The sequence below is a fragment of the Saccopteryx leptura genome, chromosome X (genome assembly GCF_036850995.1).
Source record: "Saccopteryx leptura isolate mSacLep1 chromosome X, mSacLep1_pri_phased_curated, whole genome shotgun sequence".
Taxonomy (NCBI): Eukaryota; Metazoa; Chordata; class Mammalia; order Chiroptera; family Emballonuridae; genus Saccopteryx; species Saccopteryx leptura.
The window spans coordinates 77,296,031-77,323,531 of record NC_089516.1 but is presented as its reverse complement, the minus strand read 5'-3'; the positions used below and the strand labels follow the sequence as shown (position 1 = coordinate 77,323,531).

The window sequence follows — 27,501 nt, the reverse complement described above, 5'->3', positions numbered from 1 at the left end:
TGGTAGCTATGTGAGGTGATGGATGTGTTAATTAGCTTGATTGATGATCATGTATACATAAACCAAGTCATAATGGTGTACACATTAAATATATCCAGCTTAAAAGTTTCTCACGGACACGGACAACCGGGTGGTGGTTGCTGGGGAAGGAGGTAGAAGAGGGTAGAGGGGATAAATGGTGATGGATAGAGACCTGCCTTGGGGAGGGAGGGAAGTGAACACACAATGCAGTTATTCCTGATGTGGTGTGGAATTGGGCACCTGAAACCTGTACAATTTTGTTGACCAGTGTCAACCCAACAAATTCATTTTTAAAAAGAATATAATAAATAAAAATTTCAATTATACCTCAATAAAGCTGGGGGGGGTAGAATTGATACTAAAACAAAAACAAATGAACAAACAAAAATGAAAACAGGCTCTGCAATCAAATTGCATGCTTGACCCCTAGTTTCACCAGGTACTGACTGTGTGATTGTAGGCAAGTCACTGAACTTTTCTAAGCCTGTATTGTCATATGTGAAAATGGAAACAATAATAGTATCCATTCCATAGGGTGATTAAGAGAAGTAAATAGAAAACACTTAGTACAGTGTTGAATATAAGGTTAACAACTCAATAAACATTAGCTATTAGCTATTACACATACGAATGAAGGTTATTAACGAGGGATTCAAGCATTTTCTTGTCCCATGCTTACACTCAGCTTAGGCATCAAAGTCAGTGTAAAAGGGAGAGAAAATTCAACAAAAGAATGGAATTAAATTTACATCACCCACACTTCACAAATTGCATTTCAATTCAGATATTTTCGGTTCACCTTACCCTAGTTCGCACATAAACGACATGTGATAGCATACATAGGCCAATATCAGTTTTTCCTTCCCCTGGGGCGAGGTCAGGTTGCTTTCTCAGCAGCAAAACAGAAACCGCTCCTTCTGTGTCACTACTGTGTCGGCAGCAAAATTGAAAGTATTTTTTGTCACCTGAACTGCTGTCAGCAGAAATAAATAGAAAGTGAGGAGCATAATTTCTGCACTAACACAAGTATCAGAATGATTTACCTGTGTGCTTGGCCTCACTTTCATTTCGACTCTCAGACTTTCATTCATCACTATTTTATTTACCCACGCATCTCTCACATGTACCACTGCTGCGATCCCCACTGCCAGACGGCTGTGCTTTGTGCGGGGTGGTCATCAAGGAGAAAGAGAAAGTTACATGATATTGGCATCTGAGCATGGCTCCCAATAACCACATTTTCTAGTGTGAGTCTGCCATAAATAACGGGTCACACTGAAACAAACATTGGTTCCCCTTTGAAGAAATACTGGACACTGACCAAAAAAAGGGAAACCCGATTTAGAACCGTTAAAAATTTAAATCTTAAAAAAAACTGATTAGTTCAATTCTCTGCGCATATGCAGTTTTTGCAAGTGACACACAGTCCAGTGCTTTATAGCCTCCACTGCAGTGACCAAGGGCATGATGTTGCTACCACTTCAGACAAGAATCTCATAGGTTCCTCGACCGGGGCATTCTTCCTAATATCTAGTTTAAATGTGTCTTTCAAAAGAAAAACTCATAGTGAGTTTGAAAAATGTTTAGCTGTTTTCTTGTTAGTCATAATAAATTTGCTTTTAAAAAAATTGTATTAGAAAGGCTGTCTGGCTTTCGGTCAAGATGGTGAAGTCCGTGAATGGTGTCCTCACCTCCTGCGATGGACCACATCAGTTACAACTAAGCTACACAACAACCAGCAAAACCAGAAGGATCCCAGCAAAATAAAATGGTGCCACCAGCAGCCAGATCACAGTAGTAAGAAAGGGTGTGTGTGTGTGAAGATACCCGAGGGCAAGCCCCTCAAACTTCTCAGTGGAAGCCAGCATTGCAGAAATACACACATAGGACCAGAAACCCTCCCCCAGTGTGATAATGTCAGTGCCACCACACCCAAGCCTTATAACATCGCTCAAGGAAAAGTGAAGAAGGAAGTGGGACACTTAACTGACTGTGCTTAAATCCTAAATTGAAAGAGCTTGGTAAAGACCAGGTTACTATTATTATTATTATTATTATTATTATTATTATTATTTTGCAGTAGACAGAAGAAGAGCAGAGTCATGAAAATGAGTCATAGCAAAGGAATTTTGCATACTTAAATTTATGGCTGAAAATCATCAACTGTTAGATTATTGATATTATTACTACTAACGTGGTAGCGGCAGCAACAAGAGAAGTCCCCTCAACATAAAGGTGAAGAAATGCTTCACATGCAACTGAAAGAGATGCCTCACAAAATATACAGTTATCACTGCTGATTTCTGTCAAGAGCTTAACGGACCATGAACATGCACTTGCAACGGTTTCCTTTCAGTTTTGCCCCCTCACCTGGAACATTATCAGCAACGTCAGCTTTTCCCTTTATTTTTTAGGTTACTAGTCACTATCAGGTGTGCATACCTGATATTACAAACAGTTGTGATTATCTAGTCACATATCAACATGCACTTATAAATAATTTATGTCAATGTCATATAATGTAATGATCTCTAAGGCATTAGGTTTGAGTTCTCAACAATATCATAAAATCTATCAATGTTCTTAGTCTTCTTCAGTCTCCTTCCAAGGCATTTTAAGGACTAACAGACCTTCACACTTTGGGCTGTGAAGTCATCTTGGACTTAATCTCAGGCCACAGTCCCAAGCCACTGCAAACTGGATTGGCTTCTACCCAATTCTAGATTATTATTGGCAAAACAACAATCAAAATGGAAAAGAAAATTATATTTTGATTTTCCTAGTATGAATCCGTTTTAAAAATTTTTTAATTTGTAATTAAATTCATACTTAAGACAATAAAAAAATAATACAAATGATAGCTGGATACCTTTTACTCAGATTTATCTATTGTTAATATTTTATCCCTTTTGTATGGGTATGCTCTCTCGCCCAATAGGTAGATAGGTAGATATCTATCTATCTATCTATCTATCTATCTATCTATCTATCTATCTATCTATCTATCTATCTATCTATGTAATTTAATAATTTTTGAGCCATTCAAGGGTAAGTTACATGCATCACGATCATAAAAAATTAATACTGTACTTTTATCTAATGTATCTTTCAAATTCCAATGTTGTCAATTAACCAAATTGACCTTCAAAGCATTGCGTCCATCTGGTTGAGGATACAGTCTTGCATGTAGTACGACATTTTTTTTTTACTTTTGATCATGTAGTCAGGTGTTGCCTGATTTCTCCCTGATATATTTACTGTTTTTTCTCCTTTGTAACTATTAAACAGTCTGGGGAGTCACTTTAAGACCATGCAGCCTGGCCTGTGGTGGCGCAGTGGATAAAGCATCCACCTGGAATGTTGAGGTCGCCAGTTTGAAACCCTGGGTTTGTTTGGTCAAGGCACATATGGGAGTTGATGTTTCCTGCTCCTCCCCCCTTCTCTCTCTCCTTTCTAAAACAAATGAAGTCTTTAAGAAAAGAAGACCATGCAAATATCCTACTCTTCATCATAATTTCTCCAGATGTAGTTTCTTTCCATTGATGATTTTTTTTTTGTAAAACGAAATAATTGTTTTATTTGCGATATAACCCCTTCAAGCTCATTCTATTAATTAAATATTGTTTCAATTGATTGCAATACAGTTTGGATATTTATACGGTATGTAATTATATATTTTTATAACATTTTTATTTTATTCAATTAATTGTGTTTACATATAGTGAAAAAATTCTTATATTTAAAATTTGTCAACTGGACTCAGTTTAGATGATCTCAGTTTTGTTGGCAACATGCAAAGCATCGCAGTCGGGAGCCAGTCGAATGTATGCCTCCTTCTCTCTATCAGGCCTGAGCAGAGCATTGAACTTGGCCACAGCAATGTCATGGAGCGTCTTCACAGCCTGTGTGATCTGGTGCTTGTTGCCTTTGACATTCATAGTGAACACAAGTGTGTTGTTGCCTTCTGTCTTCTTCATGGCTGACTCGGTAGTCGGGGTGACTTGACGATGGCACAGTGGTCAGGCTTGTTTCTCCTGGGGGCAGTATGCCCAGGATATTTGGGCTGCCTTCGGAGCCTTAGTGTCTTGTGCCATCAGTAGGTGGGTGATACATGGATCTATTTTTGCTGCTGGGAATGCCATTCAGCACTGCTTTCTTTGCCTTCCAAGCCTTTCCTTTGGCTAGGGCTTTGGGAGGGGCAGGGACTTCCTTTTTCTCTTTCCAGAACCATTTTCATGAAAAGCATCCATTGATGATTCTTGCATCATCCATACTTTACTCTGATTGTTGTGAAATGATTTGTCAGCTACAGTATTCCTTCTACAGTCAACAGTTAACCCTCAACATGCTACTTTAAGAAAGAGTCCTTAGCCTGACCAGGTGGTGGTGCAGTGAATAGAGTATTGACCTGGGATGATAAGGACCCAGGTTTGAAACCGTGAGGTCACTGGTTTGACCGTGGGGCCGCAGGCTTGAGCACGGGATTATTGACATGACCCTATGGTCGCTGGCTTGAAGCCCAAGGTTGTTGGCTTGAGCCTAAGGTCACTGGCTTGAGCAAGGGGTCACTGGCTTGGCTGGAGCCCTCCAGTCAAGGCACATATGAGAAAGCAATCAGTGAACAACTAAAGTGCTACAACTATGACTTGATGCTTCTCATCTCTTTCCCTCCCTGTCTGTCTGTCCCTGTCTGTCTCTCTTCTCTTCCACGCAAAAAAAAAAATAAAATCCTTATCCCATTTTGTTTATATATTTATTATTTTTAGTGTGGAGTCATGAATTCTATTTTTTCTCAATATTTTACTTAATTACTTAGGTTCTCATATTGTTTAAGGTTTGGCTGGTGGGACCCTTTCAATCATCTTTGTGCTTTCTTTCATCTTGTTGCATTTCAATGATATTCCAATAAGAATGAATCTCTCCCACTAAGTGAGAAGAGATATTAACTTTGAATTTTCCCACTAATTCTTTCTTTTCACTTCCTTACACAGAACTGAATGAGTACCATATCTAATTTGTGGATGCAAGATTGTGTGTGTGAAAATAGACAAAGAGTATCTATCCCACTTTCAGTTTAACTACCCATATAATTGTTTGCATGCTTATTGGATATAATTAAGCATATATATTCACCAATGTACATAATGCAAGACTACATATGCTGAAGTAAGCTATTTCCTGTTTCCTCCAAAGCACACAGGATAAGTTTTAAATACTTGTAAGGAAAGAAGAAAAAGGCAAATGAGAGAATTTAATGTTTAAATATATTTTCTAGTTCAACACTTACACAATGAAATCAAGGAATAACCCAGGTGTTCTGTGGTGCTGCCTGGGGCTCCTGGGGTATCAAGCATAGCCATAATGGAAGAGAAAGACTTGTTACAAGCTAAAGCCTTAGTAAAATAAAGATTCTATGTGATAGACCACTTAGTTATAGCAAACCTTTCTCCCAGAGCAATCTAAAGGGAAGTGAGGATGGTAGCACATCACTTATAGGAGGGCAGGACAACTGTGATTTGGTTGATGAAGTGCCCTAACCATAGCATTTTTGACTCCAAGAACAGTTCATGCTAGAATAACTATCTTTCCTGAAGCTCTGAGAGGCTGAGAAAATGAATATGAGCTCTTTGCCACATAGAGATGAGGATGTTCCATTTCTAAAGAATCATTTTTCTCTGTCTTGGAGGAGAATTGCCAGACTATTCAGAAAGCAATGAAAAAGGGAGGGTTTGAAAGTCGCCTGCCATCATCTTAGAGTTGAGGGCAGGAAATTAAAATTTCAAAGAATTAATGTAGCTGTATGGTTGAGAATGTGCTTCAATAAAAAAAGATTATTGCCATCTGGCCGAGAATAATTTCATTATTAATCTCCCTTTTTCTGATTCAAGACTTCTTGGGTAAAACAATGCAAGATGAAATTCATAGAAAAAAACAAACCAAAAGAAAAAAAAAAGCAAAAAAAAAAAGCCCTGCAACACTTGAAGTGTTGCTTCTCCTGGCCCCAGCATCTGCCTTTGGCCTATGAGAGACAGCAATATCTCTCATGGCAAGTTCACACCTAAAAAGTTACACCCTCTGCAAACCAAATCTGAGAAACCACTTCAGCATTAGTTACGATATTAGATTGTGACATTGCACCTGCTGCAAAGACCCTGAATAATCATAGAACTCTAGTAGCTGGTTCTCTGGAGCTCTGCATGAGAAATATGTTCTACGTTAATTTCCAGAATAAATTATTTTTTTTAGAACAGAAAATCTTCACCCTCATCATTTTCTTCCCTGGAGCATTGATTAAGAAACTGTGCATGCCTGACCAGGCCATGGCGCAATGGATAGAACATTGGCCTGGGACACTCTGAGGACCCAGGTTTGAAACCTTGAGGTCACTGGCTTAAGCACAGGCTCATCTGTTGGAGGGCAGGATCATAGACACAATCTCATGATCTCTCACTTGAGCCCAAAGGTTGATAGCTTGAAGCCCAAGATCTCCGGCTTGAGCAAGGGGTCACTAGTTTGGCTGTAGCGTCCTGGTCAAGCCGCCTATGAGAAGCAATCAAGGAAAAACTAAGGTGCCGCAACTATGAGTTGATTCTACTAATCCAGTGGTAGTCAACCTGGTCCGTACCGCCCACTAGTGGGTGTTCCAGCTTTCATGGTAGGCGGTAGCATAGCAACCCAAGTATAAATAAAAAGAAAGATTTAACTATAAGTTAAATCTGTAAGTTGTTTTATAAAGATTTATTCTGCCAAACTTAGTGAAAATTCAACATAAAGTATTTGATAAGTAATTATTATTATATGCTTTAACTTGCTGTAACTCTGCTTTATAAATTTTATAAAGTAAAGTTACTTCCTTACTTTACTTTATAAATCACCATTACTGTGGACCCAGTGGGTGGTTAGAAAATTTTACTACTAACAGAGATACAAAAGTGGGTGGTAGGTATAAAAAGGTTGACTACCCCTGTTCTAATCTCTCTCCCTGACTGTCCCTCCCCCTCTCTCTTTCCGTCTTTTATCTCAAACAAAATAAATAAGTGAATAAATAAATCTACTTTTGGAGAGGCTTAAGTGGTAGCAAAATATTTAGAGGTATGTAGGTGAAGGGAGAGAGAGGTGATATCTCTGATGGGCCAGTTAAGTGGATGGTGGCATGGGAGTTACCCATGCAATTAAACCCAGTGATTGAGACGGATCTGGAAGTTGCATTGCTGTCATAATGATGATACTGGAAGCCTGGCTTATGTCACCAGGGACGTGAAAGTAAACTTGCTTGAATTTGAAATATAATAATTTTGAGCCAAATTTACAAACTTTAGATATACAGCATTATTGGTCAGAGTGTCACAGATAGCTCTGATTGTCATGCGATCCTGGGGTGAGTGCACCACGTGCCATCATTTTGACAGTGGCAGTGACATCATGCTGTAAATATAAGACCTTTGTGGACTTTGTACTATTATATTTTTGGTAGTCATTTTTAGTATTTTAAACAACTTTGCTAATAATAGTAATACATAACAAATAAAGTTAGAGGACTTATATGTGAAAAGTTTATCAACTTTTGAGCTTTTTCTTTTTTTTGTCACAGAGACAGAGAGAGGGACAGATAGGGACAGACAGACAGAAAGGGAGAGAGATGAGAAGCATCAATTTATAGTTGTGGCACCTTAGTTGTTCACTGATTGCTTTCTCATATGTTCCTTGACCGGGGGCTACAGCAGACCGAGGGACCGGTTGCTCAAGCCAGTGACCTTTGGGCTTAAGCCAGAAACCTTGGGCTTCAAGCCAGTGACTTTTGGGCTCAGGACAGCGACCTTCGGTTTCAAGCCAGTGACCTTTGGGCTCAAGCATGTGAACAAGGAGTCATGTCCATGATCCCACACTCAAGCCAGCGACCCCGCACTCAAGCTGGTGTTTAAAACCTGGGTCTTCCGTGTCCCAGTCTGAGTATCCACTGTGCCACTGTCTGGTCAGGCTTGAGCTTGTTTTTTTTTATAGAGTACAACTTCCTTTGGAATTTTAAAAAAAAATTATTGTAGAATTTGAACAGAAGTCATATTGTTGAAATTCATTCATTATTTTTTACTTTAGAAAGCTATTAACCCCCTGGAAAATATTTAGTAAAACAAGTAATGCTAATTAGAAATAGGTCCAATAGATGGCACATTGAATACTGCAGACTTGGGCAGGAACCCCCCATGACTGGAATATCTCAGATCCAATGGATAACTCAAAGTAAGTAGAGTCTAACAAAGAATAGCCAAATGGTGGCATATTTAGTGCAATTCATGGGTTTGAAGACCTGAGGGCCTCAAAGGCCACAACTTAGCATAGATATTATTTGGCGATCTCATTCAATATCAACGTACTCAGGAGTATTTTGGAGTATATTCTGTTGGAAGGCACTTAGTGATGTGCCCATTTTAATTTTGTGTTAGAAATTATCATTAATATTGTTAATTATGCATTTTACATTGTAGATCATAAACCTTGCAGTAGGCAAGTCTGTATTATTGAGACATCAAAAATAAAAGCCCCTTTGGTATTTATAATGAGAAGATCTTGATAAATTGTATTCACTTTTGCTTTTGATCTGGTCTTGATTTTTTTTCATTTTTTTTTAATTAATTTTACTAGAGTGACATCAATAAATCAGGGTACATATGTTCAAAGAAAACATCTCCAGGTTATCTTGTCATTCAATTATGTTGCATACCTGTCACCCCAAGTAAGATTGTCCTCCGTCACCTTCTATCTAGTTTTCTTTGTGCCCCTCGCCCTCCCCCCTTTCCTCTCCCCCCCAACCACCACACTCTTATCAATGTCTCTTAGTCTCATTTTTATGTCCCTCCTACATATGGAATAATGCAGTTCTTGTTTTTTTCTGATTTACTTATTTCACTTTGTATAATGTTATCAAGATCCCACCATTTTGTTGAAAATAATCCGATGTCATCATTTCTTATGGCTGAGTAGTATTCCATAGTGTATATGTGCCATATCTTCTTTATCCAGTCTTCTATTGAAGTGCTTTTTAGTTGTTTCCATGTCTTGGCCACTGTGAACAATGCTGCAATGAACATGGGGCTGCATGTGCTTTACGTATCAATGTTTCTGAGTTTTTGGGGTATATACCCAGTAGAGGGATTGCTAGGTCATAAGGTAGTTCTATTTTCAGTTTCTTGAGGAACCACCATACTTTCTTCCATAATGGTTGTACTACTTTACATTCCCACCAACAGTGAATGAGGGTTCCTTTGTATGAACAGCCTCTCCAACATTTGCTATTACCTGTCTTGTTAATAATAGCTAATCTAACAGGTGTGAGGTGGTATCTCATTGCAGTTTTGATTTGCATTTCTCTAATAACTAATGAAGATGAGTATCTTTTCATATATCTGTTGGCCATTTGTATTTCTTCCTGGGAGAAGTGTCTGTTCATGTCCTCTTCCCATTTTTTTATTGGATTGTTTGTTTGTTTGTTGTTGAGTTTTATGAGTACTTTGTATATATTTTGGATATTAGGCCCTTATCTGAGCTGTTGTTTGAAAATATTATTTCCCATTTAGTTGGCTGTCTGTTTATTTTCTTGTCAGTTTCCCTTGCTGAGCAAAAACTTTTTAGTCTGATAAAGTCCCATTCATATGTTTTTGCCTTCACTTCCCTTGCCTTTGGAGTCAAATTCATAAAACGCTCTTTAAAACCAAGGTCCATGAGTTTAGAACCTATGTCTTCTTCTATGTACTTTATTGTTCCAGGTCTTATATTTAGGTCTTTGATCCATTTTGAATAAATTTTAGTACAAGGGGACAAACTATAGTCGAGTTTCATTCTTTTGCATGTGGCTTTCCAGTTTTCCCAGCACCATTTGTTGAAGAGGCTTTCTTTTCTCCATTGTGTGTTGTTGGCCCCTTTATCAAAAATTATTTGACTATATATATGTGGTTTTATTTCTGGACTTTCTATTCTGTTCCATTGATCTGATTGTCTATTTTTCTGCCAATACCATGCTGTTTTGATTGTCGTGGCTCTATAATATAGTTTGAAGTCAGGTATTGTAATGCCCCCAGCTTCATTCTTTTTCTTTAGGATTGCTTTGGCTATTCAAGGTTTTTTATAGTTCCATATAAAACTGATGATATTTTTGTTCCATTTATTTAAAAAATGTCATTGGAATTTTGATGGGAATTGCATTAAATTTGTATATTGCTTTGGGTAATATGGCCATCTTGATTATATTTATTCTTCCTATCCAAGAGCAAGGAATATTCTTCCATCTCATTGTATCTTTTTCGATTTCCCTTAACAATGGTTTGTAGTTTTCATTATATAAGTCCTTTACATTTTTTGTTATGTTTATTCCTAGGTATTTTATTTTTTTTTTGTTGCAATCATGAAGGGGATTATTCTTTTGAGTTCATTCTCAAATGTTTCATTGTTGGCATATAGAAAGGCTATGGACTTTTGTATATTAATTTTGTATCCTGCAACCTTACTGTATTGGCTTATTGTTTCTAGTGGTCTTTTTGTAGATTCTTTGGAGTTTTCGATGTATAGGATCATATCATCTGCAAAAAATGATACCTTTATTTCTTCTTTTCTGATATGGATGCCTTTTATTTCTTTGTCTTGTCTGATTGCTGTGGCTAGAACCTCTAGTACCACATTAAATAAGAGTGGAGAGAGTGGACAACCCTGTCTTGTTCCTGATTTAAGGGGGAAAGCCTTCAGTTTTGTGCCATTTAATATGATGTTAGCTGATGGTTTATCATATATGACCTTTATCATGTTGTGATATTTTTCTTCTATACCCATTTTGTTAAGAGTCTTAAACATAAAACTGTGTTGTATTTTATTGAATGCCTTTTCTACATCTATTGATAAGATCATGTGGTTTTTGTTCTTTGTTTTGTTGATATGGTGTATTACGTTAACCGTTTTAAGTATGTTGAACCATCCTTGAGATTCTGAAATGAATCCCACTTGACCATGATGTATTATTTTTTTAATATGTTGTATTAAATTTGATAGTATTTTGTTTAGTATTTTAGCATCTGTATTCATTAGAGATATTGGTCTGTAGTTTTCTTTTTTTGTGCCATCCTTGCCTGGTTTTGGTATGAGGGTTATGTTAGCCTCATAAAATGTGTTTGGAAGTATTGCTTCTTCTTCAATTTTTTGGAAGACTTTCAGTAGAATAGGAACCAAGTCTTCTTTGAATGTTTGATAGAATTCGCTAGTTATAACCGTCTGGGCCTGGACTTTTATTTTTGTGGAGGTTTTTAATAATATTTCTTTTCTACTAATTGGTCTGTTTAGGCTTTCTGCTTCTTCTTGACTCAGTCTAGGAAGGTTGTATTATTCTAGGAATTTATCCATTTCTTCTAGATTGTTGAATTTAGTGGCATAAAGTTTTTCATAGTATTCTACAATAATTCTTTGTATATCTATGATGTCTATGGTAATTTCTCCTCTTTCATTTTGGATTTTGTTTAAATGAGGCCTTTCTCTTTTTTTCCTTGGTAAGTCTTGCCAAGGGTTTTTCAATTTTGTTGATCTTTTCAAAGAACCAGCTCCTTGTTCTATTAATTTTTTCTATCGTTTTTCTGTTCTCTATTTCATTTATTTCTGCTCTGATTTTTATTATCTCCTTTCTTCGGCTGGTTTTGGGTTGTCTTTGTTCTTCTTTTTCCAGTTCCTTAAGGTGTGAAGTTAAGTGGTTCACTTGGGCTCTCTCTTGTTTGTTCATATATGCCTGAAGTGATATGAACTTCCCTCTTATCACTGCTTTTGCTGCATTCCATAGATTCTGATATGTCATATTGTCATTTTCATTTGTCTGTATACATCTTTTGATCTCTGCGCTTATTTCTTCTTTGACCCATTCATTTTTTAAAAGTATGTTTTTCAGTTTCCACATTTTTTTTTTTTTTCTTTTTTGCAGTTGAATTCTAGTTTCAAGGCTTTATGATCAGAAAATATGCTTGGTACAACTTCGATTTTTCTGAATTTGCTGATGTTGTTTTTGTGGCCCAACATATGGTCAGTTCTTGAGAATGACCCATGTACACTGGAGAAAAATGTATACTCTGTCACTTTGGGATGAAATGTCCTGTAGATGTCTATCATATCCAGGTGCTCTAGTGTTTTGTTTAAGGCCAATATATCTTTATTGATTCTCTGTTTGGATGACCGATCTAGAGTCGTCAGTGGTGTATTGAGGTCTCCAAATATGATTGTATTTTTTTGAAGATTTATTTTTTTATTATTATTATTATTTTTTATAAATCAAGATATTGATACATATATTCAAAGATAACATGTCCAGGTTATCTTGTCGTTCAGTTATGTTGCATACCCATCACCGAAAGTAAGATTGTCCTCTGTCACCTTCTATCTAGTTTTCTTTGTGCTCCTCCCTCTCCCCCTTTCCCTCTCACTCTTCCCCCTCCCCCCGTAACCACCACACTCTTATCAATGTCTCTTAGTCTCACTTTTATGTCCCATCTACGTATGGAATAAAAGAAAGTATGGTGGTTCCTCAAAAGACTGAAAATAGAACTACCTTATGACCCAGCAATCCCCTCTACTGGGTATATACCCCAAAAACCCAGAAACATTGATACGTAAAGGCTCATGCAGCCCCATGTTCATTGCAGCATTGTTCACAGTGGCAAGGACATGGAAACAACCAAAAAGCCCATCAATAGATGACTGGATAAAGAAGATGTGGCACATATACACTATAGAATACTACTCAGCCATAAGAAATGATGACATCGGATCATTTACAGCAAAATGATTGTATTTTTGTCAGTTTTTGTTTTAAGGTCAATAAGTAGCTGTCTTATATATTTTGGTGCTCCTTGGTTTGGTGCATATATATTAAAAGTTGTTTTGTGTTCTTGATTCAGTGTCCCCTTAATCATTGTGAAATGACCATTTTTGTTTTTGAGCACTTTTGCTGTCTTGTAGTCAGCATTATCAGTTATGAGTATTGCTATGCCTGCTTTTTTTTTTTGCATGTTATTTGCTTGGAGTATTGTTTTCCAGCCTTTCACTTTTAATTTGTTTTAACCTTGTTGCTTAGATGAGTTTCCTGTAGGCACATACAGTTGGATTTTCTTTTTTAATCCATTCTACTACTCTGTGCCTTTTTATTGGTGAGTTTAATCCATTTACATTTAGTGTAATTATTGACACTTGTGAGTTCCCTATTGCCATTTTATACATTGCTTTCTGTTAGTTTTGTGCCTTGTTTGATTATTCTCTTTCATTTTTCTATTGTTTTTGTTTGGTTGTATTCCATACATCTTTCCTCTGTTGCTATCTTTTTTAAATCATGTGCTTCTGTGGTGGTTTTTTTCAATGGTGGTTACCATTAAGTAATGAAAAGGGTTCCTACCCTGTTCATTGTAGTGCACTATCTTGTGAGTACTTTTGCACTCCTTTGCTACTGTTAATCTCTGTCTTCTCCCCCTTTTTTTGTTGTTGTTGTCACAGTTTAAATTTGCTTTTATTGTGTTCTTGGTGGAGCTTTTACTTGTGGTTTTGTTTTGTTTTGTTCTTTTTATCTAGTTAGAAAACCCCCTTTAATAATTCCTGGAGTGGGGGTTTTCTGATGATAAATTCCCTCATCTTTTCTGTATCTGTGAATGTTTTTATTTCCCCTTCATATTTGAAGGATAGCTTTGATGGGTATAGTATTCATGGCTGAAAGTTCCTCTATTTCAGGACTTTAAATATTGGGGTCCACTCTCTTCTTGCTTGTAGAGTTTCTGTTGAGAAATGTGATGATAATCTAATTGTCCTTCCTATATATGTTGTATTCTTCTTTTTCCCCGGCTGCCTTGAGAATTTTTTCTTTGTCGTTGGTTTGTGCCAATTTCATTATGATGTGCCTTGGAGTAGGTTTGTTGGGGTTAAGAAAACTCAGAGTTCTGTTTGCATCTTGAATTTGAGGCTTTAGTTCTTTCCACAGGCTTTGGAAGTTCTCATCTATTATTTGCTTGAATATGTTCTCCATTCCATTTTCTCTCTCTTCTCCCTGTGATATACCTATTATTCTTACGTTATTCTTTTTGATGGAGTTAGACAATTCCTGTAGGGCTTTCTCATTTTTTAAAAATTTTGAGTCTCTTTCTTCTTCTCTCTGTTGTGCCTCAAGTTGCTTGTCTTCTATTTCACTAATCCTACCTTCTATCTGGCTTGTTCTATTAGCTTAGCTTGTTACCTTGTTTTTCAGCTCGTGAATTGAGTTTTTCATCTCTGTTTGATTTGTTTTTATAGTTTCAATTTCCTTGGTAATATATTCTTTGTGTTCATTGAGTTGTTTTTTGAGCTCCCTAAATTACCTTTCTGTGTTTTCTTGTATATCTCTGAGTATTTTTAGGATTTCTATTTTAAATTCTCTGTCGTTTAACTCCAAGATTTCCAATATATTAAATTTTTTCTCCATAGATTTTTTCTCATCTATCTGTGCTACCTCTCTTTTTTTTGTATCCATGATATTCGATTTTCTTTTCCTTAATGGTATCTGAGAGTGGTTTTGTTGATAGTATTAATGAGAATTAATGGAGAATTAAAAGTTAAAAAATAAATATAAAAAAGAATAAAAAATAATTATTATTTCCCCCCACTTTTTTTTCCTCTCCTCTCCTCTCCCCTCCTTCTTGAGAAAATCTTGTGGTGAACTGTGAATTATATTGTGCTAAATAGAACAAAAACTGCCTATAACGGAGGGCCTGAGTTGGGGACAAGTGATAAAGGGGCAAAAAAAAGGGGGTATGGACCCACAAAATGCAAAAAAGGGAAAAATTTTGGTCAACAATAAAATGATTTGCTTTTAGGTGATGGTTGACTAAGAGATATGATGAGAGGAATAAGAGGGAAACAGGAAAAAGGGGAGAAAATTAAAAAATTACTATTGTATTTAGTGGAGCAAGAACTAGATAAAATGGAATGCCAGGCTTGGGAGCACTGCTAGTGAGTTAAACAAGTGAAGTAAAAAAAACCCAAAGCACCACAATGAAATATTTGAGTCCCAGATAAAATAATTTGTTCATGATAGAGAATTGAGTGAGAAGAAAAGTAAAGGAGAAAAGAAGAAACTAATATAGAGGGAGAAAAAAAAGTTAGAGGAAAACACAAAAAGAAGAAAAAAGAATAAAAGGAGAGATAGAGAGAGAGAGAGAGAGAGAGAGAGAGAGAGAGTTAAGGGTTTTGGAGTGCAATCCTCATAGAGAGAAAGGAAGAAGAAAGAAAAGATAATGGGAGATGTAACACTTATGGGTAGTGTAGTTCAAGGAGAGGAGAGAGTAAGACCGGCAGAGAATTAAAGCACCAAATTGGAAGAGGAAGAAAATAATCAAGACAAGAATATTAGAGAAACAAACAAACAAATATACTAAAATGGGATAGGTTATAAAGTCTGTGGATTATTCTTGATTTTGAGAGGTTATCTTCTTGCTTTTTGTTTTCTCTCCCTCTTCCTGGTCAGTGACTCTGTACCCTGAGTTCTGCCCCTGTGGCACGCTTAGGTAGAGGTTTGCAGTTGATAAGTCTCTATGGTGATGTCATATATTGGGCTTCAGTCTCGTTGGCAGTCAAGGCTCATTAGCATTTGCAGGCCCCACCAATGAGAGAGTCCGTGTTCCCGGAGCCTCTCTCCTAGTCTTTCCTTCCTGAATTAGTAGCCTGATGATCCAGCTATGGGGTTGCTGCTGCCTCTGCCTGGAGAGTAAGAGGCTCAAAGAGCTGGCAAATGTCTACTCTATTCCCACTCAGCGCAGGGCTCTGAGTAAGGCTCAGTCAGTCAGAGCCCCTAGCATAATCAGGGGGGCTTCGTCCCACACAAAGACCTCTGAGTCTGCCCCTCTGTCCGGAAACATGGGTGCCCACTCCCAGGGGAATCTCTCGCCCACTATCTGCGCTCGCAGACCAGGATATCCAGCGAGCTGCCTCTCACTCCCGGTGAGGTGCCCTGCCCGCATGTAAAAGTTCAAGTGTAGCGAATCTCGCTCCCACTCCCTCCCCTTGTGCTGCTTTTCAGGGAGCAGGGTCGACCCCAAGACTCTGGTTTCAGCCCTCACAAGGGCCTCTGACTCTGCCCCTCTGTCTGGTAACACAGGCGCCCACTCCTGGGGGAACCTCTCGCCCACTATCCGTGCTCCCCGACCAGGAAATCAGGCCGGCTGCCTCTCCCTCCGGGTGTAGCACCCCACCTGCACGGAAAAGTATGAGCGTAGGAAATTTCGCTCCTGCTCCTTCCCCATGCGCTGCTTTTTGGGGCACAGGGGTGACACCGAGATTCCGGTTTCAGCCCCCACAAAGGCCTCTGACTCTGCCCCTCTGTCCGGTAACACAGGCGCCCACTCCCATGGCTCTAGGAGGAATCTCTCGCCCACTATCTGCACGCGCTGACCAGGAGATCTGGGTGGATGGCTGTCCCAAGTGCCTTTCTTTGTCTGGGTTTGGCGCGAGCGTTAGCTTGTGTTGACTGGGCTGCCACAAGCACAGTTTTCCCTCGGCTTGGATGTCCGTGCCACAGCCTGGTTCGGATGTTTGTGCCACAGTCTGGTTCTATTCACACTCTATGCCCGCCTTAGTTCCTATACTCTCAGTTCCCAGTGAAAGCAACCCTTATTTAGGTTAGTGAGGAAGGCGGAGTGTTTCTTCCTCCTTATTTACTTCAGGGTTGATTATATATTTAGTCAGTTTTTCACTCTATCATACCTTCGCGTTTAGTGTGGAACTTCTGGAGGCTCCAAGGATAGATTTTCCTGTCTCTGGTTGAAGTTGTTGTTGAATTTTTGGGGAGATTTATCGGTATCACTCCTTACAGTGCCGTTTCTCTGATGTCTTGGTCTTGATTCCTAATGTAGAAATGTTATTGAGTCCTTTGTTCAAGATCCTAGAATTTTGTATTTTGTCAGATGGTACACTGAAGTATGAATCCTTTTTCACTGTGTATTAGGATGTTATTAGGCAATAGATTTGTAATGCTCTTTGCATATGTAACCAACCCATTAGCACAGCTCAGGAGTCAGTAAAAGTCAATCTATTCCAGCCCTGCCAGTGGCTGATGGCTCCAGGGGATGAATGTCTTCCTCTCACACCACTCTCTTGGTCAAGACACTGAAGACAAGAAGAAACCATTTCCCCCTGCGAAGAAAAATGTCCAACGTGCATGGGCAGCTTTATCATAGAATGTGTCATTTTTATTTTAGCCAGGCTTCTGTGGCTTTGCCACGTGGGTGGGGCACTGCCTTCATGACTCCAGGCATAATGGACAGCTGGGTCCAAAGGGTCACTGGTGTAGGACCAGACATCATCAGTGTCCAAAAATCTCAAGGGGTAGTTTTGGCACCAGAAGTCCATGGACAAACAATGATGATCCCGATTAGTCCAGGAACTCCAAGAAGCATGAGTCAGGGTGGCTAACTAAGGCTTTATCTAGAAAGAGTTAATATTAATATTATATTAATATTAATAAATGTTAATATTAAAGGCAGTGTTTGCTGCATAGTAGAACTTTGTGGGCTTGTTGGGGAGGCAGGCCTCATTTAAAATGAGCAGACATATGAGTAATGAAATTTGTATATGGAAATATTTTACCTCAGATATCCAAACAGGCCCAAGAAATGTTATTAAAAAGCTCTTTCATTAGTATTTGGATGTCTACATAAAGAGTGTTACCAATAGGCCCTGGCTGGTTGGCTCAGTGGTGGAGCGTCAGCCTGGCATGCAGGAGTCCCGGGTTTGATTCCCAGCCAGGGCACACAGGAGAGGTGCCCATCTGCTTCTCCACCCCTCCCCCTCCTTCTTCTCTGTCTCTCTCTTCCTCTTCAGCAGCCAAGGCTCCACTGGAGCAAAGTTTGCCCGGGCACTGAGGATGGCTCTGTGGCCTCTGCCTCAGGCACTAGAATGGCTCTGATTACGGCAGAGCAATGCCCCAAGATGGGCAGAGCATTGTCCCCTGGTGGGCATGCCAGGTGGATCCCGGTCAGGCACATGCGGGAGTCTGTCTGACTGCCTCCCCTTTTCCAGATTTGGAAAAATACAAAAAAACAAACAAACAAAAAACAAAACAAACAAACAAAAAAGAGTGTTACCAATAATATGTCATGCCTGACTTGTGAGGGTAACTGGATGTGATTAAATTCTTGTCTACATAGTCCGTATGTGGTGGCTGGATCTTTCAGGTATCTTGGGGAGCCAAGGAAGGGTGTACTGTGTCACTTTAAAGAGAAATGCAAATCGAGGCTGGGAGGCACTAAATAGAACACGTGGGCCAGATCTATGATAAAGTATTGTTCAGAAGCCTATAGAATAAAATTTATTTCCACAATGTTTGGAATTTGAGCTGTACAGGTGGCACTATGATGTGAGGCATCATAAGAATTCAGAGTCAGGTTCCATTCATTTTTTTTTTTAATAATAATTTTATTTTTTTAATGGGGTGACATCAATAAATCAGGATACATATATTCAAAGATAACAAGTCCAGGTTATCTTGTCGTTCAATTATGTTGCATACCCATCACCCAAAGTCAGATTGTCCTCTGTCACCTTCTATCTTGTTTTCTTTGTGCCCCTCCCCACCCCCTTTCCCTCTCCCATTCCCCCCTCCCCCCCGTAACCACCACACTCTTATCAATGTCTCTTAGTTTCACTATTATGTCCCACCTACGTATGGAATAATACAGTTCCTGGTTTTTTCTGATTTACTTATTTCGCTTCGTATCATGTTATCAAGATCCCACCATTTTGCTGTAAATGTTCCGATGTCATCATTTCTTATGGCTGAGTAGTATTCCATAGTGTATATGTGCCACATCTTCTTTATCCAGTCATCTATTGATGGGCTTTTTGGTTGTTTCCATGTCCTGGCCACTGTGAACAATGCTGCAATAAACATGGGACTGCATGTGTCTTTACGTATCAATGTTTCTGAGTTTTTGGGATATATACCCAGTAGAGGGATTGCTGGGTCATAAGGTAGTTCTATTTTCAGTTTTTTGAGGAACCACCATACTTTCTTCCATAATGGTTGTACTATTTTACATTCCCACCAACAGTGTATGAGGGTTCCTTTTTCTCCACAGCCTCTCCAACATTTGCTATTACCTGTCTTGCTAATAACAGCTAACCATTCATTTTTTAAAAGATTTTATTTATTGATTTTAGAAAGGAGAGAGAGAGAGAGAGAGAGAGAGAGAGAGAGAGAGAGAAGGGGGAAGAACAGGAAGCATCAACTTCTAATAGTTGCTTCTCGTATGGGCCTTTTCCGTGCAAGGTTTGGGTTTGAACCAGCAGCCCCAGCATTCCAGGTTGACACTTTATCTACTGCGACACCACAGGCCAGGCAGTTTCCATTAATTTTTATTTTGTCTTAATACAGGTCAAATGGAACTTGCAAAAAGGAAAAATAATTGGAATGAGTATTCCCTCTAAGAAATATTATAAACTAGTTTTTTATTCGCTAACATTTATTTATTAGTTGAAATTGCTGACTGCTATAGCAAATGTGTAAGATTTCATTTAGTGGTGTTCACCATTATGACTAAAGATTCACTTGTAAGTAACATAATCAGTTATTCTCTCTTTCATTTATTATGCAAGCTTGTAATAAACTTTGAATTTTAGTCTAAGGACTGATTTGCTAGAACAAATTTTGTGTCATTATGACCATTTCTTTCTTTGCTCCTAGTGGTTTTTTCTCTACCTTTTTTTCCAGTGAGAGAGAGAGAGAGAGAGAGAGAGAGAGAGAGAGACAGACAGAGAGACAGGAAAGGAGAGAGATGAGAAGCATCAGTCCATAGTTGTGGCACCTTAGTTGTTGATTGATTGCTTTCTCATAGTGCCTTGACCAGGGGGCTCCAGCTGAGCCAGCTTGCTCAAGCTAGTGACCGTGGGGTCATGTTTGTGATCCCAAGTTCAGCCCAGCAACCCTGCGCTTGAGCTGGCAACCTTGGGGTTTTGAACCTCAGACTTCAGTATCCCAGCTCAATGCTTTATCCACTGTGCCACCACCTGCTCAGGTGGTTTCTTCTTTACCTTTGGCAATTTAGGATATTTCAGGGGGATTTTTAATGTAATTTGATTTAATTCTTTTTCTTCTCTGAGCAGTCGCAATGTAGATCAGAATATTGCAACAGAACTGAAAAGAACTTCAGAAACGTAAGTACACTTGACCTGGCAGGGCTCTAATGAACCATCTGCAACTAGAGGCATGGGGCTCTCAATGCCACACAGTAACTCTGCCTCACAAAAGTGACCACCAAGGGGTTCCTAGCCTTGTTACAGGCCATGTTCTGAAAAATCTGAGGTCAGTGCCTGGCCAAGAGACTGGTCTGTGGCTCCAGTCTCTCCAAAAAAAGGAGATGGCACCTCTTAGTTTGTGGTCGGGTGTCAGTCTCCTTGGCCTCTATTCCCTTTTATGCTCCACAAACCCTGTGCAGTGTTGGGTTCCTCAGAAGTTTCCCCACCTTAATGTGCTAAACTTGAGGAAAAGTCTGGGAAGTACGAAGCAGACCAAAGCTGCAGCCCTCAGGGTGTTAAAACTACACATTTCCGTCAGTCCTAAACGAATCAGGGCCATACTGTGTTCTGCCCCCAACTGGGATGATGCTTCTCTCCATCAGGTGCATTGCACTCTATTGCCTGAGCACCAACATGGCTCTACTTAAGCTCCAAACCTCAAAAAGCTTCTTTGGCCTGGAGGGTAGAGCTTCCCTCTCCCTACGGCTTAAACATGACATGAATTCAGCGTGGAGAGTAATCATCCTGCATTCCCCTCTGTGTTTGTCTCCTCTTACCTCCACTCAGCAAACCCTTCAAACAGGCATCCTTTCCCAAGCTCTTTCCTAATTCAGAAAAGATAATCAGTGCATCCGAGAGCCCAGGCTGTATTGTTTAGGCTCAGCCAGGGTCCCTAATGATAGTCAAGAGTAATTAATTTTAATGAATTGATTTCTCCAGAATACCACAAGATGAAGTGCCCTTCTTATTGCATCATGTCAGGGATTCATGATAGTAACACATTCTAATCAAGTTATTACTGATGATAGTAACCTTCATAACTTGGTTGAGGTAGTCTCCCAGGTTTATCCACTATAAAATTATTATAGTTTTTTTTCATACTCTTTTATTAAAAGAAAGTTTCTAAGTCCAGTAAATGATACTCAAAGTCTTTGGATTAAACCTCCTTGGAAGGAGGCATATTAAGGACTTTGTGGACATATATTAATATCATCAAAGCATTTAGTAAGTGTTTTGGGAGAGATACTTTGAGGTTATGCAACTATTCAAGTTCTTTTTTTTTTTTTTTTGTATTTTTCTGAAGCTGGAAACGGGGAGAGACAGTCAGATAGACTCCCGCATGCGCCCGACCGGGATCCACCACGCACGCCCACCAGGGGCGACGCTCTGCCCCTCCGGGGCGTCGCTCTGCCACAACCAGAGACACTCTAGCGCCTGGGGCAGAGGCCAAGGAGCCATCCCAGCGCTCGGGCCATCTTTGCTCCAATGGAGCCTTGGCTGCGGGAGGGGAAGAGAGAGACAGAGAGGAAGGGGGGGGTGGAGAAGCAAATGGGCGCTTCTCCTATGTGCCCTGGCCGGGAATCAAACCCGGGTCCCCTGCACGCCAGGCCGATGCTCTACCGTTGAGCTAACTGGCCAGGGCCTCAAGTTCTTCTTTAAAAATCCATAACCCTAGTCTTGCCTGACCAGGCGGTGGTGCAGTGGATAGAGCATTGGACTGGGATGCGGAGGACTCAGGTTCAAAATCCCGAGGTCGCCAGCTTGAGCGCGGGCTCATCTGGTTTGAGCAAGGCTCACCAGCTTGGACCCAAGGTCACTGGCTTGAACAAGGGCTCACTTGGTCTACTGTAGCCCCCCGGTCAAGGCACATATGAGAAAGCAATCAATGAACAACTAAGGTGTCACAACAAAGAATTGGTGCTTCTCATCTCTCTGCCTTCTGATATGTTGTTCCTGTCTGTCCTTCTCTCTGTCTCTGTGTCACAAAAAAAAAAAAAAAAAAAAAAAAAAAAAAAGGAATCCACAACCCCAGTCTAAATATGAGAAAAACTCAGATAAACCCAAATCAAGGAACATTCCACAAAATATCAGACCAGTGTTCTTCAAAAGTGTCAAGTTCATGAGAAACAAGGAGAGACTGAAAAACCGTTACAGACTGAAAGAGACTAAGGAGATATGATGCCTGAATCCTGGAGCAGAAAGAGAGCAGAAGAGGGAAAACTGATACAATTCAAATAACATCTGTAGCTTACTTAATAATGCTGTAGTAATTTTCATTTCTTAGTTTTGATAAATGTGATGGATAACACAATATTAGGGGAAGCTCAGTGAAAGGTATACAGAAATTCTCTGTAATATCTTTGTAACTTATCTGTAAATCTACCTTGTTTCAAAATAAAAAATATAGAAATATTATGATAAAATGTTCATATGTGTTGCTAAGGAAGGGTCATAGGAGTGACTGATAGAAATAGTATTCTTACTTCTGCTACAGTTTAGATACCCGAGGCTGATAGCCAGGAAAAAACCAACCAAACAGAAAGTTCTAGGAGCCTATAAATCCTGCGAGAACTAGGCACTGTGAAGATTTGATCAGGTGAATTTTCTCTTGGTGTCATCAATCCTAAAATTATATTAGTGATACCTATTTATTAAGTTTCAGGTTTAAATCCCAGTGAAGAGAGAGTATGCGAGTACTATCCACAACAGACATGACCGTAATGCTTCCCTATACCTGGCGACATCCGGAACATAGCCCTGCTCCTTAGAGATCAAGAATAGACTTGGAATTCAGAGAAAGGTACAAAACATTACATTTTTGCCTTGCCTTTTTTAATTTTAAAATTTTATATAGAAAATTAAATTTATAGAGGTGACATTGATCAATAAGAGTACATAGGTTTCAGGTGAACATCTCTATAGCATTTGAACTGTTGATTGTGTTGTGTGCCTATCCCCCCCAAATCATTTTCCACCACCATATATTTGTCCCTCTTTACTCTCCTCCACCCCACCCCCGTGTTGTCTTTCAATTAATTTAGTGACTTCGTGTGGACAACTGGAATTCCCTTTCCTTTTGGTCTCTCTCCCTCCTCATTTTTTTAATCCTCTTCCTCCGCCAGAGTTCAGTCCTAGTGTCATGGTCCTGGGCACTGTCATTCTTGACTCGTCTTGGGAGGATTTTGGTAGATGATCATAAGCCTATGTCTGGAGAAGTTTAGGTCTTTCACATTCTTTTAGGAACTAGCTAGAGTTCTAGCAAATAAGCTAAAGGGACTGCTTTCCGAAAGGAGGGGTTTCAGATATTATACCTTAACTGTTTGTTACTATGAAATAGTTTTCTGTAATTATATTACACAAAATGGCCACTGCCAACATCTTGACATTTTGATTAATTTCCACTCATTCAATAACCTTTGCATGTATGTGTGTATATAAACACACAAATATATATCTAGACAGAATTCAAAATACTTTTTTCGTTGCTTTCAGTATAAATGCTTTCCAAATATAACCAAGCCTTTTCTTATATCCAGTGCGGTGATTTAATGTTTATTTATCTTCTGTTTCTTATTTTTTATCTACATATAAGTTTTGTAGCCAATTTCTATATTTTTTAAAAGTTCAGTTCTTCAAAAACATTATTATTAGTTAAAGAGTGGCCATCATGGTCTCAAAGATTGCCCATGGCGTGTAGTGCTTTGCTTCTACAATTACTGCTTAAATCTAACCCTGCTGAGCGTTGTAACCATTTGATGGTGAACATGTAAATCTTGCTCCCATTACTATCTAACAAGCACTAGTGAATACTTTTATTGGCCACTCCAAGGACCACTTTCAATACCAGAAGAGACTAAGACCTCTTCATTAACTGATCCTATTCCCGTGGCTCAGATCCCCCTGTTCTAATTAACTGTTGGAAACATCGACAATTCAGAAGCGCTAGATAAATAACCCATTGTTTGCTATGAACACTAACAATTTGCTAAATGTGGTATTTAATATTTTCTGAGATTATCCCTTAATGTAGATATAAAATTTCCAGAAACATTGGAATAATAAAAAAATACAAATACTTTGCAAAACAGTGGAAGAATCAGAGACATAAGAATGTATACACAAAATTGTATATTTCATAGCTTTCTTTATAAGCAGTCATTATGTTAGTACAGAAACCTAGAAATATAGTACCTATAATTGATTTGGTACATGAAAGCATTATCTTTTATTTATTTACAGATATGAAGAGCCAGGAAAATATATCAGGACATTTGTGGAAACGATTTCACCTATTTATTTTTTTCTTTTTGTTTCTGGGGGACATAGAAAAAGGATTTGATACCTGTGGTCACACTTCTGTTTAGTTGCCCTAAAGCCTTTACAACATACTTGATTTTTAAATTGGGTGGGTGGGGTTAAGGAAGAAATTTTCCTTTTAATTAATTAATTAATTAAATTTTTTTGCATGCATGAGAGAGAGAGAGACAGACAGACAGACAAACAGGGACAGACAGGAAGGAAGAGAGATGAGAAGTATCAACTCGTAGTTGTGGCACCTTCATATGTGCCTTGATTGGGGGACTCCAATCCAGCCAGTGACCCCTGGCTTAAACCAATGACCTTTCACTCAAGCCAGTGACCTTTGGGCTCACACCATTGACCAAGGGGTCATGTCTATGATCCCCATGCTCAAACTGGCAACCTCGGGGTTTCAAACCTGGGTCCTCAGTGTCCCAGGTTGACACTCTATCCACTGCATCACCCCCTGGTCAAGCTAAACAGGGACTCTCAAATAGGAACTCTCAGTGAAGATTAAGGCAGATTGTATGTACAGGTGACTAGGAGGATAGAAAGAATGTGTTTTACTAAAGCTTCCAATAGTAATACAAATCCCAATAATGGTTGCCTCTGGTGTAGAGTGAAATTTACTGGAAAGGGGTGTATGGTGATTAAAGTACTTTATCTTGATTTAGATGGTAAGTAAATGTATGTATATAATTGTTAAAACAACTGTACACTTAAGATCTATACATTTTATAGTAAATAAATTATGCCACAATTTTTAAAAAATCAAGAAAGAAGAAGACATAAGATCCAGGAAACAGGATAACATATCCAAACAGTAAAAGAATTTCTTGTGTGATGGGAAAAATGAGCCCCAGGATGGTGTCTGAGCTTCAGGCCCAGGGAGCAGGCAGTTCAGCTTGAGTAAGAAGTCAGTGGTCTCCAGGAGAAAGGTTTACCAGGAAAACTAGAATTTGGGTATTGCTTAATATATTTGACCACTCATCAAATTATATTAATGTGTAACAGACTTGACAAAGCATGAAGAAGTATATAACAATAGTTAAACAGATCACCAAGCAAGTAACAATGTTGAGCAATTACTATCTCTACAGGGATTTATAAAAGACAGGAATCATAGTACATTACTTGGCTTCACAGATAATGCATATATAGCATCTTTTATAATACTATAAACACTGGTTATTGGTTTTTTGAAGTGTGATATAAATGAATTGACAAGATGAGGGCTCAGGAAATGTGGGTATGTGGGAGGATGTTGAAAGGACTAAATTTCACCTATAGTTATAGGACATCTACATTTGTTGAAATGGAAACTTTAAGATATAATATATAATTTATAAATATTAAGTTGGGACACACATACACACACAACTAGAATAGTTGAAAATTGTTTCCTTTGAAAAGCAGAAATTGGGGTTCAGGAAGAGTGGGCAGAGGGTTTTTTATTTTAATTTTTAATACTAATTATGCATATATTTTGAGGTTTAAAATGCAAATTAACTTTAAAAGAAAGGTAACTGTTGTAGGCAGAGTAATGCCCCCAAAGGTGCCCATGCTCTAATCCCTTGAACTTGTAAATTGATTTTGTTACACGGTAAAGGGAAATTAACGCTGTAGGTGGATTTAAGGTTGCCAGTCACTTGACCTTAAAATAAAATATTATTCTGGACAATCTAGGCAGGTACAATATAATTACAAAGATCCTTAAAGTCAAAGAGAGAGGCATGTAAAAGGTCAGAGTAATTTCATATGCAAAGGACTCAGCTGCTGTTCTTGACTTTTTTTTTTTGACAGAGACAGAGAGAGTCAGAGAGAGAGACAGACAGGAAGGAAGGGAGAGAGAAGAGAAGCATCAATTCTTTGTTGTGGCACCTTAGTTGTTCATTGACTGCTTTCTCATATGTGCCTTGACCAGGGGGCTCCAGCTGAGACAGTGACCCCTTGCTCAAACCAGCGACCTTGGGCTTCAAGCCAGTGACCTGTGGGATCAAACCAGCAACCATGGGGTCATGTCTGTGATCCCACGCTCAAGCCAGCAGTCCCGTGCTCAAGCCAGCAACCTTGGGGTTTCAAACCTGGGTCCTCCGTGTTCCAGTCTAACACTCTATCCACTGCGCCACCACCGTCAGGCTATTCTTGACTTTTAAAGATTTTATTCATTTTATAGAGAAGAGAGAGAGAGAAAAGAGGGGAGAGGAGCAGGAAACATCAATTCCCATATGTGCCTTGACCAGGCAAGTAAGTCCAGGGTTTCAAACTGACAACCTCAGTGTTCGAGGTTGACACTTTATCCACTGCACCACCACAGGTCAGGCTGTTCTTGACTTTTAAACATGGAGGAAGGAGCCACCATTCAACAAATGTGGGTGGCCTGTAGAAACTGTAAAAGGCGAGAACATGGAGCCTGCTGATGGGAATGCAACCTGCCGATACCTTGATCTTAGCAGTGAGACCCATGTCAAACTTCTGATCTTTGCAACCACAAGATATTAGTTTATGTTGTTTTAAACCACTACATTTATGGCAAATTTTTGCAGGAGTAAAAGAAAACTAACATAGTTACAAGGTAACAAAAATTCTCGAATAAATATGTTTACTTATGTGTCTATTTTCCTATGTACATTTTTAATTGATCTTGCCTTATCTTGTATGTTTAGGATTAGCTTCCAAACATTATACTGTATTATGCATATGCCATTAAGGAGAACAACACTGACCAAAGCTATTAAGGCAATCATCCATCTATTTCGTAGTGACAATGATATTGTACTCAATAAGAATAATCAACTATGGCATAAAGTTTTGTCAGATTTATAAACAAGATTGTTCCACAATGGTTTCTAATTTATTTAAGCACCTATTAACTAATACCTTAATTCACTAATGGTTTATTCTCTTATATTGGATATATTCTATTATAATGGATGTACTATGAAAGAAGTGATTATTTCTACATGATTAACAAACAAATTTGTTATGATCACTGCTTTTTCATCACTGTTTAGTGCAGTGTCACTGACATATTATTAAAAAAGTAATGAACTACTTTTCTGGACATCAGTGTCAAAAACACTGAAAGGATCATATTATCCTTACGTAAGATCTTCTTTCTCTCCTATGCTTTCC

The 27,501-nt window shown here is 38.8% G+C and overlaps 1 pseudogene; it reads right to left on the bottom strand.

Moving 5' to 3' along the window:
* Positions 1 to 3,785: 3,785 nt before the first annotated feature.
* LOC136385664 (large ribosomal subunit protein uL23-like) lies at positions 3,786 to 9,711 on the bottom strand (annotated as a pseudogene).
* Positions 9,712 to 27,501: the final 17,790 nt, after the last annotated feature.